The sequence below is a fragment of the Manis pentadactyla genome, chromosome 15 (assembly GCF_030020395.1).
Source record: "Manis pentadactyla isolate mManPen7 chromosome 15, mManPen7.hap1, whole genome shotgun sequence".
NCBI lineage: Eukaryota > Metazoa > Chordata > Mammalia > Pholidota > Manidae > Manis > Manis pentadactyla.
In genome coordinates this window covers 37,136,823-37,152,810 of record NC_080033.1, presented here as the reverse complement: position 1 = coordinate 37,152,810, position 15,988 = coordinate 37,136,823, and the positions used below count along the sequence as shown (strand labels likewise).

The following is a 15,988-nucleotide window of genomic DNA, read 5'->3' as shown; positions in this document are numbered from 1 at the left end:
GTGGTCTCCTTGCCAAGTGCTGCCTGGGGGCACAGGTTATTCAGCCAGAAAGCTGCTAGAAATAGGGGTCTGGAACCTCAAATTATGATACTCAGGGGTGCTCAGGAAGTCCTTCCCCAAAGGAACTGGCTGATGGAGCAGCACCCCCAGCCCTACCACACCCTGGGGAGTTCTAGACCACCCCCAGCTTTCACAGACACAGATGCATTACTCACTTCCTCACCCCAGCGGTGCAGGCAGAAACCCCTGCCTGGCTTCCTCTGGCCCAGCCTGGGCAGGCCCCAGAGCTGCATAGGGCCAGAGGCCCTGGTGGCCTGAAAAAGGGGAAGTGAGGAAATGCGGGGGAGTGCAGGCAGGCCTGAGGAGAGAAGCAGCCCCCCTCAGGCCCTAGGGCCCAGTCCCTGTGCCCAACCGCCCCAGGGTGACCACACTGCTGCCCCACCCACAGGCAGTCAGCTCCTCAGCAGGCCGGGTCACAGCGGATTTCACATTTGCTGAGAGTGTCTCACGTTAAGGCCATTTCCCTCAGGAGACCTAGAGTTTTGTGAAGGAGAGTGAAGCGCTGCCTGCCCAGCACAGGCCTGGCCCCAGTGCTCTTGCTGGCATGCAAGCTCCCCCTGCAGCCAGCACCGCTTCTCCGCCGAGAGCCCCGCTGGCCCTCAGGCCTCTGTCGCTGTGGAGCCTCGGCTCCTGTGGGGCCCGGCCTCCTCCTGGCCCCTCTACCCAGGCAGGTCCCCCTTAAGGACGTCCCAGATCCCCGGCAGCACTCTCGCTTGTCAAGCACCACAGCGCCTGCCGGACCAGACTGTGTCCTGTAGCTGGGCCCTGGCAACAGCCTGAGGGACAGAGGGACAGACAGACGGCTGGAGGATGGACGGGAGAGCCAACCAGGGGGAATCCTGCCCCAGGCAGAAACATGGAGTAAAGCAAGCAGGGCAGCTTTGGAAGGAGGAGGAGTCAGCCGCTAAGGCCGAAGGAGATGACAAGTGCTGAAGAGAGGGTCTCTCCCAGAGCAGGAAGTGCCTGCTGCCTCACCATCTGCCCAGGACGCCGGCCTGGAGGGCAGAGCCGTGGCTCGAATCCCAGGTCTGCTCCCACGGCCAGTGAGTGGCAGGTGCCTCACACTCTGGGCCTCACAAACTGGGGTGCTGATACTCAAGTTGGGGGGAGGGTGAGATGTAGGTCATGACGGTGGACAGGCCACCTTTGTGGGGACAAAATGGCAGACAAGCCCAGGGAGAAGGCTCAGTTCCCAGAGCTGCAGAAGCCCAACCATGGGGTCCAAAACAGAGAGACTGAGACATGGAGGGGCCATGTCAGACCCTTCACTTCATCTCCTCACCACCTGGTGAGAGCCTGCAAAGCCACCAGGCAGGTGGCAAAAGCCAAAATACCCCAATAACATGAGCCCCCAGCCAGCCCTGTTCCTCCTCATTGCTCCCCAAGAACCGTCCCCCAGGCTGCCCATGAGTCTTGGAGTCCAGAGACCTATTCCCGGTCCAGGTCTACCACCGACCTGCTCTGTGACCCTGGGCAAGGTCCTTGCCTGATCTGGGCCTCAGGGTCCCCTTTTACAAAGAATGGTTATGTCAGAGGCCCCCGCTCTGGGCTAGACTGGGAGCAGAAGCTGAATCATAAAATGAAACAGATGGAAGAAAGGCTGAAGACAACAGCCCAGTGTTGTCACCTGGCCCCAGAAAGCTAATTCTAGGGGTGGGGAGGGAGTAATTCTTGGTACAGCTGAAATTTTCCCCTTCACTTTTCCTCTGGATTAACCATTACCCTAAGAAATCTCTCCTTTAAAATGCAAATACCTTGTTAACCCCTCACCCCCAAGGCTCTAGCTGCCAGGGATAGTTAATCAGTTTCCTTATCTCCTGTGCCAGTTCTAATGACAGTTAGTGACTGCCTGGGAAGTCCATTCATTCACTCATCTTGACAGAGATTCATGCATTCATTCCTTTAACAGATGTGAGCCAGCACCTTCTGTGTGCCAGGCACCAGGCTGGATGCCAAGAGGAAACTGCCCCAGGCACAAGCTCCCAGAAGGCAGACACCTCAGCGCCCCTGCCCCAGGGCTCTGCACCCAGTGGGTGTTCAGGCCACAGTGCCTATTAACTGACTAACCAACCCACCAGGTCCCCTGTTGGAAAGAATAGTAGTATTTTCCCCACTTTTGTCTGAAAGACCACTATTGGTGATTCATTCCTGAATGAAAACACTTTCATGCCTATGTTTAAACATTTCTGATCCCTTTGCCCTTGATAAGAAAGGGAAAGTCTAGCTGGCCTTCAGGAACCTTACAGAGGCCATGATCTTCCCACTGGCTTCATGCTTTGCCCAGGGGCCTCTGAGACAGTGAGGCCAACGGTGAGGAGGCATGAATGGGGTGGGAGGTGGGAGAAGATACCCATTTTACAAACCTGCAGACGGATATAACTCAGAGTAACCACTGAACTGGAGGAGCAAGAAGGATGTTAATTCAAGTGTTAATCTTGTGCTGCTAGTAGCCTGTTTAAAGAGGTAGCAGAGCCCATAGAAGAGTGAGGCAGCTGCACTCATAAATAATACCAGGATGGTTTCCAAAGAGAGCGTGAAATAATGAAAGAACTCTCTTAAGTGCTGCAGTGGGGTAAGTCCTTTCTAAGCTGACATAAAACCTACCAGCCATAATGAAAAGAATGATCATTGCAATTACATTTTTTTTAATGTACTACATAGTAAAAGCATATCAAAAGCAAAATCAAAAGATGAATGAGAGATTAGGGAAACATTTGCAACTCTCACCACAAGGAACTAATCTCCCTCAGACATAAAAAGCTCCTACAAATCAAAAAGAAAAAGAGAAGGGTAGGAACAGAAAATTCACAGAAAAGCAATACGAATGGCTCTTAAAAATTTGGAAAGAAGCCGACCTCATCCATGATCAAGAGAAACACAAATTAAAACTACTGCAGAAAACCATTTTTACCTATCCGATCGGCAAGGATCAAAGCATTTCACCAATCTGTGTTGCCAGGCTCGGGGGAAACAGGCACTCACTACCCCCTGGCAGGAGTGTGATTCATAGTAAGCCCTGGGGAGGGCAATTTAGTCATATTTAACAGAGTCACTAATGTACACACACAGCAAAATCTTTTGACCTAGCAAATCTACTCAAGTAATTTATCCTAAACTTTTACATGTGTGAAGTGACATGTGTACAAGATTATTCATTGCACCATCATGTGTAATAGCACAAGACTGAAAACAACATGTCCATCCTCTGGGGGTTGGTGAGATAATCACAATACGTCCTTACTGTGGCATACTATGCAGCTGTCTAAAAGGGTGCGGTTGCTGGAATTTTACTGTCGCAAGGCACCGTGGGAAAAACCCACTTGGCAGCAGTATTGCCTGGAATGGGCAACAGCAGAACCAGGACAGAAAAACCACAACTGCTGCTTTGACAGAGTGAAAAACCAAAACTGTTGTTTGACAGGGAACAAATCTTACTTCTCCTCATTTTCAGTTTCTGTTTCTATTATCATAATGCAGCCTGTGCAACTGAAAAAGAGTTTTCAGTAGAATAAGGGAGATCTACTGTATACATAGTGCTTCTAGTTAGCTGTGTACTGTATTGTATACTTAAAACTTTTCTATGTGGGTGGCCTTATGTGAAGGGTTCTTATCACACAAAAATAATAATAAATGAATAGGGCAAGAAGAAATGTTTGGAGGTGAGGGGTAAGTTTATGGCACGGACTGTGCTGATGGTTTCACAGGTGGATAATTACCTCCAAACTCATCAAGTTGTATATATTAGATATGCACAGCTTGTTGTATGTCAATCATACCTCAATAAAGTGGTTTTAAAAATAAATTACAAAGAAAAGACTCCAGGATAAAACTTCAAAGGACAATATAAGATGATTGATGGGTTGACATAGTAAGTTTAATATATTAACATGGGAAGATGTGTTCCTGGCATGATCACTGGGCTGTATGTGTGTATACATATACATATACAAGTATGTATGTTAATAGACAAAAAATAAATAGAACCCATGAAAAAAGAAAGAAAGAAAAAAGCCAGCCTCAGGTCCCATGTCTAAGTTACATGACCCTTGGATGTTACTTACCCTATGTCTCTGTTTCCTCATTTTAAAAAAGGGAGAATAACGTTCTGACCACCCAGGGCTTCGAGAGGATTCGGTGTGGATAAGGCATGCAGAGTGCTGAGGCTGCACCTGGCACAAAGCTCCCAAGTCAAGATGACAAGTATCATCAATCTGGCAGAAAGGGCTGTGAGGTCCGGGGCGGGCCCAGAACCTGTCCCTTCCCCTCTAGCCCCAGCCCGGTCATGAGTCACAGCACTGCAGGGGTCAGTGAGCCATGGCCCCCACTCTGCCCTGGGAGTGGCCTGGCCTCTGGGGGTGGATGAGCAGTGGCCAGCAATTCAGGGCTCCTTTCTGGGGCCATGAGCAGTAACAGGGGCTGACACCCCCACGTGCTGCCTAGTTGGGCCGCAAGAAAGCAGCTGTCCACCCAACCTGGGGTCGGGGGGAGGTGGGGATGTGGATCTGAGCCAAAGAGAGCTCCCAGGTGGCATGCCAGGCAGCACAGGGTCCTCACCCCAAAACTTCCAGGCCTGCTGAGAGGGGAGAAAGCAGAACACCCAGCCCTGAAGACAAGCCCTGCAAACTTTGAACCCAACCTGGGAACCACACAAGGCAGAAAACCAGCCAAGCTGGCATCCCTGACTGGCCGTCTCCCTCCTCAGAGAACAGCCACCAGCAAACCTGCTAAGAACCAGCTAGGCCCTTTCATCCTGCCCCAGGGTTGGGGTGGGGTTGCTCTCACTCTAGTTCTAGCCTGGGATGGATTCTGGGATCCTCACTTACTTGTCCAAAGCCCCTTGGCTGGGAAACCGTAGAGCTGGGCTTCAAACCCAGGCCTGCCCTACTCTGAGGCCCAGGTTCTCTCCACCCTCTGCCAGCATTTCCTGGGGTATGCTCTGCCCAGCGCGGGAACGTGAGCAGCTACCCACACACAGCCACTCACTCCCACACCAGTTTCTGGTCACAGTGCCTGACCCTCTTCCTCCTCCTCCTTTACAGATTCCTTGCACACATTAACAAATTAAAGTGTCTGAGATGCCCTGTAGGAAAGAACACAGCTAAACATTTCCCAGCCTTTCTTGATCATGGGACTCTGTCTGCACTAATCTCAAAGGAACCCCCTTTGGGAACTGCTGACTTGGGCAGTCTCCAGAACAGCTCAGAACTCCTCCCCGGGAAGCCCCCCAACTCCCAGGGCCGCTGTAGTGTGGAGAGGCACTGTCCTCCCCTTTTCTGACAGCCTAGGAGCTCTTTCAGCCTGGGGGCCACACCTCCACCTGACCCTGGGTTGGGCTGGATGGGTTCATGGGGGAGGGCAAGCCCTGTTCCAGCTTGTGAGCCAGGGGCCAGCCCTGAGCTTAGCTCTGGGTGGGGAGAGGCAAAGATGAGAGGAGTGGTCTGGGCACACAGCCCCTGCCCTCGGGCAGTTTTTAGTTTGGGAAGCAATCTGCTCTGGGAAGAGAGAGCAAGAGAGAGTTCAAAGTACCAACCGGGAAAAGACCCCTATTGTACTTCCTGCTTCTCCATGCAATGCAAGGAGGTGGTCCACCCACCTGGGTCTCCCTACCTGCCACAGGCAAAGCAGTGCAAGGGACAAAGTCCTGGGCTGAATGTTGGGAGACCCACGGTGTAACCTGAGCTGTCTCTCACCCTCTCTGGGCCTCCAGGGTCTATGAGTCCCTTCCCACTCAGCTAGCAGAGAAGCTAGCCACAGAGAGGTCAGTGAGAAAAGCAGAAAGCAGATGGAGAGGCCCCCTTGCCCAGAACTCAGCAGGCCGTGGCCTGCCCCAGCCATTCATGGAGCCCAGTGAGGAATCACTGTCTAGTCAGGCCCCCAAAACCACTACCTAGCCCAGATGCCCGTAATTTGGCTCCTGCAGCACCAGTCACCAGAGTCCTTGGTCCTAATTCAAGGCGCTCGCGCTCACACCCACAGCCCCAGAGCTCCCTGACAACCTGAGCAAGGCAAAGGGGACATGTGAGGGACAGATGGCTGCCTGGTGACTCCCGCCAAGAGCCCTTCTGCAGGAAAAGTGGCCCCAGCCCACCTTCCCCGACCACAACCACAGCCTGGCTTCTGGAGCCACACCCAAACAGGGGCTCAGGAGGTCCTCCCCATGCTGCCCCTGGAGCCAAGCCCCCCACTTCTGGTCACTCACGCCTTCCTTCAACAATCTTGCCTTCCGGAGCCAGGCTCCGGCCGCGCACAGGGAGCCCCTGTGATGGGCCTTGGTCCACAGCAGCCCCATGCCTCCCCAACCCAAGCCTCCTCTTGGCACAGTCCACCAGGGCTCTCTGCGCCTGTCTGGGACCCCAAGAACACCAAGCCCGGTCCTGCTCACCACCGGCCAAACACTCCTGCAGGCCTTCCTGAGGCCTTCTCCATGGCTGCGTGATTTGACTGATTTTGGTTCCCCAAACAAGCTCCACCCTTTCGTCTCCAGGATCCACAGCCTCAAAGCACTACCTACCTCCCCACCCACAAACTCCCTCTGCCTGGCAAACTCCTGCCCACCCTTCAGAGCCAGGCTCAGCTGCCACCTCCTCCAGGAGGGCTGCCCGATCCCCTCCTAATGTGAATTCAGGGCCTGCCTGGCTTTCCCCTGGGCCTGCCCTTCCCGTGGAAGCACAGAGGACCTGGCCTGTCACTGCCTGGCTACATGGCACCTCCCCCAGGGCTAACGTCTGGCCACACACTGCCCAGCTTTCAGAATCCAACACTTCCTGTCATGTTGGGGACACTCGAACCTTAAACTCCACTGCCTGAGTCAAACACAGCCCACAGTGAACTGGCAGTCAGGGGCTAGGCCCCAATCTGGTGTCCCTGGTTCCATCCGCATGAGCTCTGGCAGTCATCTGCCTCTCAGGCTTCAGTCTCTCACCTGAGCAATGGGGATGCAAATGTTCCCCCGCTCACTGGCCTATTCTGGCAGTGAAATGACTTCATGGCTATAAAGCACCTCCTAAATCCAGAAACTCTGCACATGGAAGAGTGCCAACCTTACCGTGCTGTTTCAACCACAGGGAAACAGGCCCCAGCTTGGGGGCCCTGCCCCTCCAGCAGGGCTCAGGGGTTCCTGCCCTCACCAGACACCAGCCAAGGTGCAGAGGCCACAATGGGCAAGACACACACAGGGTCCCTTGTGGAACTACTGTTGGGGGTTGGGAGGGACGTGTAATAAATGAGCCACATGAGAACAAGAAATGCCTGATGGGCAAGGGTGCAGCCTCAGGCCAGGCAGGTAGGAAGGCAGAAAAGCCTAGTGGTTGAGCAAACAGGCTATGAGACCCAACGTGTAACACCCAAGGGGCTGTGTGACCATGGACATGTTAATTAACCACCCTGGGCCTCTGTTTCCTCACACAGAATGGGCTGGTGATGCTAGGGAATGCTCAGGCCTCACACAGAGGCTGGCACACAGGGAGTACCATCCCATGGGGTCACTCCAGCTGGCTCCAAACACAAGGGGTGGGCAGCCTGAAAAACTTGACATCAACAGGCACTGGAGAACACACTTCAGGACCCAAGGGTCTCAGTCTGACTTCCTGTGGGCCCCCAGAAGGCAGTTCTCTTGCCTTCTCCGCCCCCACCCTGCAACAAAAGTATGCAGAAGTGCTGGCCCCTGCCCCAGGCCCTGCCTGGCACTAATGTACCCCTCCCCAGGGGACCTGAGCAGTGGCTCCAGGAAGTCTAGGTGATTCAAAAGAGGCTGTCTCCCCATTAGCTCCGGTTCCCCATTAAAGTACCACCTCCAGCAAACTTCAAGGGGCTCCTCCTCCCTGAGCCACATGGGGCCAAGGGAGACAAGTGGAGGAGGCCAGGAGCAGGGACAGAAGACCTGGAGGCCCCTGGGCCACACCCAGGGAAATGCGCAGGAGGCAGAGTCAGCCATGGCTCCTGTAGAGATGGGGAGACTGAAGCTGGCCCCTAATCCACACACCCCCAGTGAGTGAGATCCCAAACACGTGCCTCCAACACAGCTCCAACCAGGAAAATGCACACTAGCCCCAAGGCTGGGGTGTCCTCTGGGCCTCAGTTTCCCCATCTGTGCAGAGGGGCTGTGCCCTAGGATTCTGGGCCACCCCTTGCTCAGCCAGCAACACCAGGAACCGGCTGCACCCAAGGGAGTGAGACTGAGGCGCTTCCAACGGCCAGGAAATGCTCCCGAGGTGGCAAGAAGGACCTGGATCCTGAGAGACAAAGTCTCCCTCATCAGGCTTCTCTGGGTCCCAAGAGCTCAGTGGCGGCACCACCACTACAAGCACCCCAGGGCCTCCCGTTCCCCACAAGCCAGGTGTGCTGCGCCGCAGGCAGACCCGAGCCTCCTCCCTGGGGCCAGAGCGCTCCGCTCGTCACCTCCAGCCTGGCCTAGGAGGGATTGAGGAGGTGGTCCTCAGGGGCCAGGAACATGCAGAGAACTGGGGCGCCTGCAACAAAGTCCTCAATTTGCTTTTCCCTCGGGCACAGTCGTGGAGTACTTCATTCCGATGGTTCACGTGGGACAGGCTTTCAGGGAGGAAGGGGAAAGGATGCTCCTGGTGTCCCCCCCATGGATGCCAGTGAGGGGGAGGCTCCACATGGAGCCGAAGAGGAGGGGAGGCTGCCAAGGGGACGGACTCGGGGGCTGGAAGAACCCTGAAGAGCCTTCACATGGTGACACAAGCCAGGAGAGGGTGCAGGGAGGAGAAGCACTTTAGCAGAGGGGACCGCAGGGGCAGACGGACGGCAGAGGCAAGCCGGACTGGTGACCGGGTCGGAGGTCGGCTTGGGGCACATAAGGGCCCTACAAGGCAGGGCTGAGAGGGAGAGGCAGCCAGGACCAGGAGCACCCCAGCAGCCAGGAGAGGGGTTCAAGCATGACCCCAGACAGAGAAACTGACCAGATGTTTGTCAGAGGAACCCAGGAAGTGCACGGACCTCTCCTCCAGGGCCCGCAGGCAGTGGTGCCACCCTGTGCTGACATCAGCATCAGCTAAGGTTTATCTCACCAGTGCAGCACTTGGTAAGTGCTCAGAAAATACCCATGAAAAGCAGACCTGTCAGAGGGACCCGCAGATGGTGGGAGGAAGGACAATCCCCGTGCCAGGGACAGGAGAGTCACCAAAGAGGAACTCTGCCCACCTCTGGCCCCACCCCACCCCACCCCACCCCTAGAGACCTCCAGGACAATGGCAGGGGCAATGGGAAAGGGGGAAACCAGGGAATGGAAGGTGCGGCAGGTCTGTGCCCAGGACTGGGCGATGCCCCAGCCGTGATGTGGCCGGCTGTAAAGTCCATAAGCAGGTCAAGCCAAATGCCAATGGCTACTGGGTGGGCACCACGCGACCCTCCCTGGGGGGAAAGGGTGAGGAGGCCAAGTGGGTAAATGGAGACTCTGCAAGCCAGGTTTTGGGTGAAGGCAGAGCCAAACGGCCACTAGGCAGAGGGCAAGGGGGGCAGGAGTCCCCACACATAGGTTGGAGAGCTCCAGCCACTACCAGCGGACCTCTAGGCCTGAGCTTACTGACCTCAGACAGCTGGGAAGTGCTCTTCACATATTTAAGTCTCCCAGCAACCTGCATGGGCACTGCCACTCCACAGACAGGAAACCAAGGAAGGGGGCAATAGCAATTAGCCCCAGGGCTGCAGGCTACCAGGGGGGCCCCCTTGCCTGGCCCTGCCCACCCTCATCTCCCAGGTTTTCCTAGGGGATGTCCACCTTCCCAACCAAGGCAGCAGAACGCAGAGGAGAGCCCCAAACACAGCTATATAACAGCGATAATGACAAACACCTCCAATGAGCAGTGGCTCCGCTGTGCCAGGAACAGTCTGGGTGTCCCCTTGTTTAATCCTAACCCTTGTTTAATAACCACCTGACACATTTAATCCTGTAACCACAAGCAGCCCATTTTATAGATGCAAAAAACTGGGCCAATCCTTTGCTCATCTCACACACTGGAAGGAGGCAGAGTGGGGCCTGAACACAGGCCACCAGAGTGTCACCTGACTCTGCATGGTGGTAGAGGACTGGACCTGATGCCCTCCAGACGCTTCTCCGTCTGGTGTTCAGATGCCACAGTGGTCTCATTCACTACACCAAGCTAGCTCCAGCCCTTGGCTACATAGGTCTTTTTACACACAGTGAACACCTGGAAGGGCCACCATCAGCATTCCCTCCCATCCCCAAGACCCAGTCCCACAGCAGCTAGAACTGGCCACTTGGTTCAGGTACCCAGTGGGACCCACTCTGCTTGCTCCCTCAGAGGCCCTGGAACTTTCCCAGCTGGGTTAAGCATTGCCCTCCACCTGAACAATGGGATCTGGAAAATTGCCCTCAGCCCATGTGAATGTGCCCCACACCTCCTTCCTCCCAGGCAGGAGGAGGCAAGTACGGGACAGCACGAACCACCACCTTCTGCTGTTCCCTGGTAATAGCAGGAGGGCAAGCCACAGAGAACCCAAGGGCTAGGTCATCCACCTCCCAGCTCAGGCAGGACTCCAGCACACATCCCAGAACACAGGGCCCAGCTGGGGTGAAGCCCTGACTCTGCCCCAGCCACCCCTCAGTGGGTGCAGCCCAGGCGTCAGGCCAGGCCCAGGCACGGGGCTCCCTCAAGGAACCTGTTCCTCATTCCACCACTGAGGACCAGCCCCACTGACCCTCCAAAGCCCCCCAGAGCCCCTGTCCAGCTCTGCCCCACCAAGCCTCTCCAGAGACAAGGCACAGGGTCCCCAAGTTGGCAGTTCTCCATGACATACCGTGTGTGACTGGACACCCCTGGGACCCGCTCACTGTGTGACCCTGCACAAGGAAGTGCCCTGCTGGGCATCTGTCCTTTCTGTAAGCTGAAAGGTAGGGGCACTGGGGAGGAGGCCGGAAATCGGTTAAGCCTGTTGCTACAAACTCGAAGGGGGATGAATGTCCCCCAAGTGAGTCAAGTCAGACCTGCGTCTCCTCTTGAAAAGCACCTTGGCTTGTTTGGAGGCTCCATGCGCCCCATCCCACTGCTCACCACCCACAGGAAGACTCCCTCTCCCCAGCCCCACTCCCAGCAAAGAGGCCCTGCAAGACCCCCTCTTGTCCCCACCGCCAGACTATGGCTGCCAGCAAACAGCCATTTCTTGTCAATAAAATACCACTGGTTATTCTTTCCCCATAAAGTTCTCACCTTCCCTTCTGAAGACTGAGAATCCAGAATGATCTGTGAGCCTGCCCTCCTCCACACCTCACACCAGGAGCCACAGGAAAACCCCAGAAAGCCCAGGGCCCGTCTGGAGGTGGGGACCAGCAGCCTGGTCAGCACTGAAGCACTGCAAGGCGCTCAGAGGACAACTTCCCGCGCTGTCACCCGCAGAGACGCCTGCCCTTCTGGCAGGGCCAATCACTGGGCACTTCCTCTTAAGACTGCTCACTTTTCATTTCAGTATCTTTAGCCTTGTCTAAGGCAAAAATACATTCATGAAATCACAGATTCCAGATCCTATTTACAGATTATTTTTCTGAAACATATTAAAATAAATGTCTAACAATTTTAAACATGTACTTCCACATATGGGCTAAACCACCCAAGGGTCCCCAGTGGGGCAGGACTCCCCACTGTGAGAAAGGCTGCTCTAGCCACCCACACCGTCCACCCACACATCTGTGGCCAACGGCCCACAGTCACACAGCCTAACAGGCAGGGCCAGCCAGGACTCCGGCCACCCCTCCAGGCCGTGAGACCAGGGACCCTGTCCCTGGGAGGCCCAGTCCTCTGCTCTACTCACCACCACCCCCACCCTCTCCCCCAAGGGCTGGCCTGGGAGGAAGTGCCCAATGCCAGCTGTCCTGAACCCCATGTGGTGACGCGGAAACGAGGCCCCTGCTTCTCCCTGTGTCTGGGTACATGCGTTTGAGCATGCAGAAAGACCCAGAAGGACCCGCCCCTGATGGTCCACATGGTCCCCGGGGCCTGGGGTTGGAAGGGAAAGGGAGGCTACTCCATTATCTTGAGGCATCTTGGTTCTCTGTCTCTTGGTCATGTATCACTTTCAGGGCTTTCCTTTGTTTATGTCTTTAAATCTAACAAAATAAGTTCAATTGCCCTTCCCTTGATAATACTGTCACTGAGAAAAATACAGTTTACTTGTAAATGTAAAAATCACAATCTTGAAAAGAAGTGAGAACATATACGTCTGTGGTTTGTAGAATACTGACAGAACAAGCCATGTGGGCACTGCCACAGTAATAATGGCTCCTTCTTGTCAGGCTGGGTAACGCCAGTGACAGGTGTCTCTGGTCCTTTGTCCAGGAACTGCCCCACCCAGCTTTCTGCCCAGGAGGCTCCAGAGACTCCCCACCTGCAGTCCAGATCCTGTCCGTCTACTCCCAGGCCAGGTCCCCCTGGTGGGGGCCTGCCCAGAGCTCCCCTCAGGCCCAGGCCACCAGGACACACGGAGCCCCATCCCCACAGCTCGCTTTACCTGGCTCTCCTCAGGGCCTCTCGGCAGCCAGGCCAGGTTCTGAGCCGGCTTGGGGGTTGTCCGGCCCTCGCCTGCCCCTCCTCAGCCAGAGTCCAGGCTCACACATGTGGAGGCGCCTTCCACCGACTACCTAATGAGAATGAGTCACATCTGGGATCCACAACTTCCTGCTCCGGGGAGGCAGCAGCACAAAGGCTAAACGCTGAAGCCTCCGCTCAGCGCCTCCGGGGTGTAGGGGGAGCCCCTCTCCCAGCTGCAGCAGAGCCCTCAACAGGAATGGGAGCAGCCGTCAGGCCAGGCTCCTGGCTCCAATGACTTCACAGAAATAGGAAGCTTTAAGACGGAACAATTCTCAAAAAGTAAAAATAAAGCAAGCACCAAAAACCTCCATTAGAAGCCGGAGAAGACCTCTGGAGGCAAGGAGTAAATGCATCCTTAATGAGCAATTAGAGGCAAGAGCAGCCTGGCACGGAACCTCGTCCTGGCTCTGCCACTCACAGACTGGCCCTGAGCCTCAGTTTCCCCATGCAGTGAGGAAGCTTTATCTGTCTTTGAGGGGGATGGTCTGAGAGGTCAAAGTTCTCCAGCCCAGCTGCTGCCTTCCCAGCTGCCTCCGAGATGCTAGGACCAGCCCAAGCCCCCAGAGAACCTGGCATTCCTGGGCTCCAGAGGCCAGGAATCAAACCCCAGATCCCCTTCTGCTTTGCCAGGCCAGTTTCCCCACTGGGATCATGGGGTTCTAGTTGGCAAGGAAGCAGACTAGGAAGACTGGGAAGCAAGAAGACCTCCCAAGACAGTGGAGAGAGGCACATCTTGGTCCTCAGAGAGCCCCGCGCACATGTGATATGGGGTCCTGGGATCATTTTCTTCCTTTCATCCTGACAGTAAAACCTTGTTTGGTAACAAGGTAGAAAACAGAGCCTGATTTTCCCGGCTGACACTCATGCCCTCCCTTCCAGCTCTTTCCTCATAGAAGGCAGTGGTCAGACTGTTCCCTGCTGACCCACCACATCCCCAGTCCTAGCCAGTGGGCACTTGACACCCCACACCTCCCACCAACTGCAAGGTCCCAGCAGGATATCTGCACACAAACTGATGGGCCCTATGATCAGCATTTAGACACTGACTGTGTGCTGGCATCATGGACCACTTCATGTAATTCCCCTACAGCCCCATGAGGAAAGTCCTGTTTTTATCCTTCTTCTATGGAAGAGGCTCAGAGAAGCCACTCAATAGCCCAAGTACACACAGCTAAGAAAAGTCAGAGACAGGATTCAAACTCAGGTCTGACTCTATGGTCTCTGCTCTCAATCATTCACTCCATGACCCTCCCTAGAGACAAAGAATGGCTTCTCTGGGGAGAGACTGCTCCAAATTCTACTACACCCTCTTCAGTGCAGTGTCCTGAGATCTTGAAGCCCTGGCACTCAATGTTCCCAAACCTGCTGAACAAATTCCCCCACAAAGGAGGGGCAACCTTGGGCTTCCTCAGCACCAGACAGGGAAGACTGTTCTCTGCTCACTTAAGGTGCCAGGCCACAGAGCACAGCCCGGACACTTTCCTGTCCCACTCAGCAACACCGTCCCTCCTCCCCAGGGGTAGGACCCCATGCTGTTGCTGGGGACACAACTGTGACTTGGAAACAGCCCCTGTCAGGCAAGCTCCCAGGTTAAGATGTGCCCACCGACAGCATAACACAAAGACCTGGGAGAAGCATCCACAAAGGTGAGATACCTGGTTCCACAGCTGTGGGGAGAGACCCCATCCACCTGGGGAAGGTCTGAGGCCTCCCTGAAGGAGCAGGGCCAAGACGGGGTGGCCCAAGCCAAGGAAATGGCCTGGACAAGCCCTGACTGGTCTACAGGAGCCATAGGCCTAGAAAGAGGAAGACTGTGAAATAGTGGGCAAGAAGGAATCCAACAACAGCAAAAACAAGCAGACGGGGCTGTCAGTGGGCCAAGGGACAAACAGCGCTGAGCGAACAGCTTAGCCCCTTTTGACAAACCCAGATGCCCAGCCCTTCCCCCTCAGGAGAAACCCTACAACACCCCAGGGCTTTTGGAGCTCCAGGTAGGTTTCTGGGAGGGGGTGTGAGCAGTGAAACAAGCATCTATAGTAGAGTCACCTCATCTCTTTCCCCATAAGTTAGGGGGGCTCACCACACCCCCAGAGGAGACTGGAGAGCAGTCTAAGCAATCGGGCTGGCAACTCGCCCCAACCCAGCACTTTGTCCACAGATGGGGGGGAGAGGCTTGGGATCTCTGGCAGAGCCACGCAGAGTAGCCTTGGCCAAGTTACATGGCCTTCGCAGCCCGGGGAGCCCATCCATAAAGTCAGGATGCTATCATCCAACTCCTCAGGAGGCAGGGGTGAGAAATGTGTATAGGTCCTCAATAACGTGTATAGTAGGTGCTCAATTAAAGCTGGAGGCCATGGGAGGCCATTCAGAGGGTGCTCTCTCAGTTCCTGGCTCTGCTGCATGCCTGCCCTGGTCAAAAGCCCTCACTCTCCATGCCTTGGCTCAGATGCTACCCATCCTGCCGAGACATGTACAAATGCCACCTCTTCCAGGAAGCCTTCCCTGATGTCCCATCATTTCCTCCCCCAGGTCACGGTGCCACAAGCCTCTCAAGGGAGGATATACAGTGTTACCCTCCAATGGTAGCATCCATTTCCACTCTGGTAACAGCCCCAGTCCTATGGAGAACCAGCCTTCTGAGGAAGGGAACTGTGGGAAAAAAGGTGCCTCATTTCACTAGGCTGGAAGGATGTGAGCTAGGAGCTGCTGGGGCCATCTCTGCTACTGTGGCAGTCAGCCTCCAAGATGGCACTCCAACAACTCCTGCCTCCTGGTGTGCACACCCTTCACAGTCCCCTCTTCTACTATCTGCATGACCAACAAAATAGTGTCTAAATCACAATGTGTGACCTCTAAGGTCAGAAAAGACATCATGGTTTCCACCTCACTCCCCCTTGGATCACTGGCTCTGGGGAAGCCAGCCACCATGTGGTGAGGACACCCAGGCAGCCCTGCGGCAAGGAGCAGACGCCTCCTGCCCTCAGCTGGCACCGACTTGCCATCCATGTGATGGAGCCACCTTGGAAGTGACTAGACTAGTCAGGACGAGACCGACTAACTCTGGCTGCAGCACCCGGGGCTGCTCAGAGTGAGTAAGGGCCACCTCTTCTCCTCCATCAGACACACCTCTCCCCAGAATCAGGCACTCAAGAGGCCCTACTGATGTTTCTGCCAAACTGATCTGCACCTAGGTTCTCCCAACAAGAGCACAGAGCAGAAATACAGAACCCACTCTGTGCAGCCAGCAGCATGAGTATCCCTCACACCCACCTGCCTTGGAGGACAGGGCAGGCTGGCTCAGTACTGGCCCTGGGTCTGCTGGTTGCCCTCATCCTGGCCCCCCAACTCTTCTACACTATGGGCCA

General features: G+C 55.2%; 1 protein-coding gene across 9 annotated transcripts in view; it reads right to left on the bottom strand.

The window, feature by feature from the left end:
- The window catches only part of ADCY7 (adenylate cyclase 7), a 56,727-nt gene that overhangs the window by 31,642 nt on the left and 9,097 nt on the right, over positions 1-15,988 (bottom strand). Inside the window, exon 1 of one of the 9 annotated variants that reach the window (XM_036881072.2) lies at positions 12,544-12,678. The exons of 5 other annotated variants lie outside the window; for them this stretch is intronic. The gene's annotated coding sequence lies outside the window, so the exon portion shown is untranslated. Of the gene's footprint in view, positions 1-4,883; positions 4,905-6,442; positions 6,540-11,249; positions 11,399-12,543; positions 12,679-15,988 lie in introns of those variants that run through there. 3 more of the 9 variants (XM_036881071.2, XM_057493180.1, XM_057493182.1) reach the window with 3 other exon arrangements.